We start from the raw sequence: 4,644 nt of genomic DNA, 5'->3' as shown, positions 1-4,644 counted from the left end.
TATCTTGGGTTGAAAAGCAACCGGGAGCAAAGGAAAGAGAAACATTTCAGGTAGACTGGTGTTTCAGGTGACCTGGCCAAGAAAGGGAGGAAGAAACCTTACCTAAAAAGACACAAATGTCAAGGTACTTTATTTACTTTTGTTTGTTCTTAAAATGGATACATCTTAAGTATGTCTAAATATCAAATATATCCTGTTAAGAAAAGAGCCAGTGCAGTGAGAGGAGAAAGAATGAAAGAGAGGAAGACAATGGATGAAGAACAATTACAGGACCAGAGCCTGAGCTATTGCAACATACAAAGGAGAGCTTTCTTTCCACAATTAGGAGAGCAAGAGTAATACATGGAAACACCCCATCGAGAAAGAAACAGTCTGTGCTTGCTCAGCAGCACATATACTAAAATTGGAACGTTACAGAGAAGATTAGCACAGCCCGTGTGCAAAGATGACACTCAAATTAGGGAAGTGTTCCATTAAAAAAGAAGAAGAAGAAGAAGAAGAAAGAAAGACAAGAAAGATGCAGCCTGACTCACACTGTGACAACGACTAGAAATAAAAACAAAAATAGATGAGTGGACTGCGAAGAACCAATATGATAATGCAGAACCAGCACCACAGAAGAGATGCTGACCCTAAGGTGCAGAGCATGGTTATTCCTTGAATCATTCCAGAATCATTTTGTACTAAGAGATTCAGTGAGGAAGAATTGGTAGTCAAACCAGAACCATCTCATATATTGATAAGGTATTGCCAATTAGTTAAGAAACTTACAAATATCTACTTCCTGTTTACCATGTTCCAAAAAACATGTGGATGCTGAGGATCCAAACTGAACAGAGATACATGCTTCTTGCCCCCATTTGTCTTTTAATTGTAGTTGATATACTTACGAATTATTTAAGAAACTACATATAGTTTATCTCAGAACATAAGATGTCATTCTCAATTAAATCTTGTGTGTATGTCTTGAGTAGAAAAGAAAAAACAAAAACAAAAATGAAAAAACTCTTAGTTCTGAGTAGAAAGAAAAGTGAATGCTGTGGACCTTACTGATTTTTTTAAATCACTATTAGATGCCCTAAGTGGGCAAAACTGCCCAGCATAATTCCTAAAACTCTATCATCTCATTGATATTGGAATATCCAATTGCTAGAAGGACACAAACACAGCTTCTTGCTTTTTTAACATTCTTTTTGTTTCTCCAGTATCCCAGTCATTTTAAAGAGAAAACAGCTGGATAACAGAAAAATACATATAATCATGCTTTGTATATAAAAGAAAGAAAGCATACATGAAGATAGCTAAGTTATTCATAGTACTACTAAAACATGGTTTTAAGGTTTTCTCTTCCTTTCAAGATTGAGTTTTAACCTTGAACATTTGTGGTTTGAGTAGCAAATCATTTCATAGGCACTGCAGTCCAACTTAACATACTATGTTAAAATGAAGGTTCGAGGTGCATTATGGTTTCAAACAAATACCAAAAAATAACAATACTTTCCCAGACATAATAGATCAATGTCAACTAAGGAGCGCTGAGGAAAACAGAATGAAGAAGCTGGGAAAGACAGAAATAGAAGAAGAAGGCAGAGGCTAGACTACTACCAAAAGAAGACTCCCCCATTCAAACCTTAACAGTCTTCCCAACTGTAGCAAGATCAGGATGTCTTTGATTCTAGATCCCATTAAATCTACTGTACTTTGCATAATTATTCCCTATTTCAGGAAGTACTTTAATGTAAAAGAAATGTGAATTAAGCTATGAAACATGAACATTTTTTTAAGTCATCAGGACCCTGTGCTAGAAGCCATCACTGATTTTATGTGACCAGAGAAAGGGACCATAGTAAACAATCAGTAATTTGTAATTAATTATAATAAGTGAATAATAAAATAGCAATTCTTGATTTTTCTTTCAAGACTTGAGGAAGACTTGAGACAAGAGAGAAGAGAAAACAAGTCATTACACATTCAGGGAAATTACTTTGATAATTTTTTTTTCTTCTTATGGTAATATTGGCAACCATAATCATGTAAGCTCTGAAAATGAGAGCATTCAGTTCAGCAAAATTATACTGATTAAGATGGATAAGTAAGAAATGTTGAACTACATTTTGTAGAAAGTGTCCCTTTTTGTGTATAGGACATATGTGGGGGTTTATAAAAACTAGACAGTGTATAAGGTGTGTCTGAGATGTTCAGAGCTCTACTGCTGAAGTGTTGATACCTTGCACAGAAGCCCAGAGTGCTGCGTCCTCTTAATGACCTACTCTTTAGAATGCAGCTGCCAAGACAAATGAAAGCACAGGATTTGGATAAAAACTCACATTCTCTTTCCAGCTGTGCCTCCCTGACCCATCTGGAAAATAAGAAAACTGTCCTTCTTTATAAAGCACTTTGCAGACTGATCCTTCTCTGTCTTTTCTATATCACCATCAGGATGTCAATACATTTACACGTTGATGGATTATAATGCCTTTAAGAAGTAAACTACAACCCATGAGCCCAGAAATAATTAAGATCATGGAAAAGCTTGAAGGAAATGAGATTGATCTCCTGAAATCACACGCGAAATAACATCCATTACTACCTTGCATGAGCTTCAGACTTTTTTGTCTGACCTCCTGTTGCTGACTTCCTTTCCTAGCAATGTGAGGAGCCTGGGCTTAGCAATTCCAGTAGTTGAGAGTGAGTATGGGAATGGGGGAGGGGAAATAAGCTTTTGGCTGAAGAACAAAGGGGGATTTATGCTTGGCTCCCAGATGAGGGTGTGGGAAACAAGTAAAGTCGAAACTTTAGGTCTAAATGGAGGGTGAAGTCCAGAGACCAGACAGCAAGAAAAGCCTCAGGAATGAACAAGTAAGGCAGTCAAGGCAGGTTTGGAAGGCAAAACGCAAGACAGATTCTGAACATAATGGAATCCACGGCACTGAAATTCTTTGTACTGTGCCACAGTTGATCCCATGGGTGGAATGGGAATCATGAAGCTAACCTGTTCTTACAGCTCTATATATTTGATTGCCGCCTTAGATATAAAATTTTTAGAAATACAAGGTAGGAATAAAGCAAGAGTTTTGCCAAAAAACGGTAGCATGAAATCTAATTTTCAAACAAAAATAATTCGCACCTTAGATGCTAACATTAGGTCTCTGAATTCGTCCATGTTTAATAAATCAAAATGTTGTCTTGCCTTTAAAAAAAATCACTCCTTATTTTTAAAAAAATCATTCTTTCCACAGTTTATAGACATCAAAATGGATTTATCATCTTGTTCATTTTAGGGAATCTTGAGCCTCTTCTGCCAGTGGAGATAATGCTTGTTATTGCTAGACCCTGCTCATAACATAATGGCTTTATCAATCAGAATAATAGGCTATTCTTCAGTAACAAATTAACCCTGAAATATCTGTTTCTAACACAGCAAAAGTTTATTTCTTCTTCACATTACGTGTCCAATGTGAGTCAACAAAGCAGCAGTTCTTTTTCGTATAATCATGTAAGGAGAGGCTCACCGAATCCTCTGTCCAAAGCATAGCTGGTAGTCATGATAGGAGACAAGACAGATTAGAGAAATTCAGAGGTTTTTCATTGCCTCAGCTTAATGCTCACACATCACACCATGCACATTTCATTGACCGGAACCAGTCTACTGCTCTCACCTAACTCAAGGAGGTTGGAAAGTATAATTTTTTCTAAGCAGGAATGGAAAAGAGAATTGGGTATTTGTGAATACTAGCAATGTTTGTCATGGTTAATGTTCTAAAAATAATGACAAGACTCTGGAAAACCACCTTTTAGAGAAAAGACAAGGACATAAGAAGAAACACACACACACACACACACACACACACACACACTAAAAACGAGGGGCATGTACATAACCAAGAAAGAACGATCAAAGGCTCTTAACAGTAATTTGAAATTAGGGTGTTTCAAGTAGTCCATAAATGTACAGTTACTGCACATTGATACAAAAAAAAATATTGAGTCTATCAAAGGTAGGATTTTTTTTTTCAAAAACATAAGATAGAATGTGATTATGCTTTCTGGAAGCTAGTGTGACCAGAGATAACATACAGAGGCTAACCTCTGGATGGAGCACACTAATGAGGTCTTAATAGAGAATTAAGCCTGCACACATGTTCAGAACATCATTAAGAAGCTGAAAGAATGAGTCTCAATGATTCCTAGTAAATTGATTATAAATAAATACTGATTGAGAAGGCAGAAGCTCCAAAGGGCTAAAGGGTAATTTTTAGGTCAGGAGAGGACTTATTAAAGTTTAGAGAAGGCATCCTTAATGATCTTTCTCTTTCAAGTTGCCAGGAGAAGGAAAAGACCAGGGGAGCCAAGAATAATTGTGATGAAAGGATAACAGGCTTGAGCGTCAGAGAAAAAGAGAAGATAAACAGAGAAGACTAGGAAATCTAATCTGCAAAGAATTAGCAATCCCATTGGGCCAATGGGAATCTGCTGAATTTGGATTCTGAGTCTGGATTCAGCAGGGTGAACAACACAGGAAAGGGATTCTTTGACCTAGCTTCATTTGCATTTTAATGTAGACCAGAAAACCTGTGATCAGTATTATTCTTAAGAGCTTTCCTAGCTTTTAATAATCCCGATTATTTGGAATTTTAAAAATCC

General features: G+C 36.6%; 1 non-coding gene across 1 annotated transcript; it reads left to right on the top strand.

Annotated features, from left to right (window-relative positions):
* The first annotated feature begins 374 nt into the window (after nucleotides 1-374).
* Nucleotides 375-480, top strand: LOC112915088 (U6 spliceosomal RNA). The gene has a single exon (XR_003233987.1). It is a non-coding gene; the product is annotated as a U6 spliceosomal RNA (small nuclear RNA).
* The last annotated feature ends 4,164 nt before the right edge of the window (nucleotides 481-4,644 follow it).

The sequence above is a fragment of the Vulpes vulpes genome, chromosome 10, assembly GCF_048418805.1.
Source record: "Vulpes vulpes isolate BD-2025 chromosome 10, VulVul3, whole genome shotgun sequence".
NCBI lineage: Eukaryota > Metazoa > Chordata > Mammalia > Carnivora > Canidae > Vulpes > Vulpes vulpes.
This window is presented reverse-complemented; position numbering and strand designations above follow the sequence as displayed.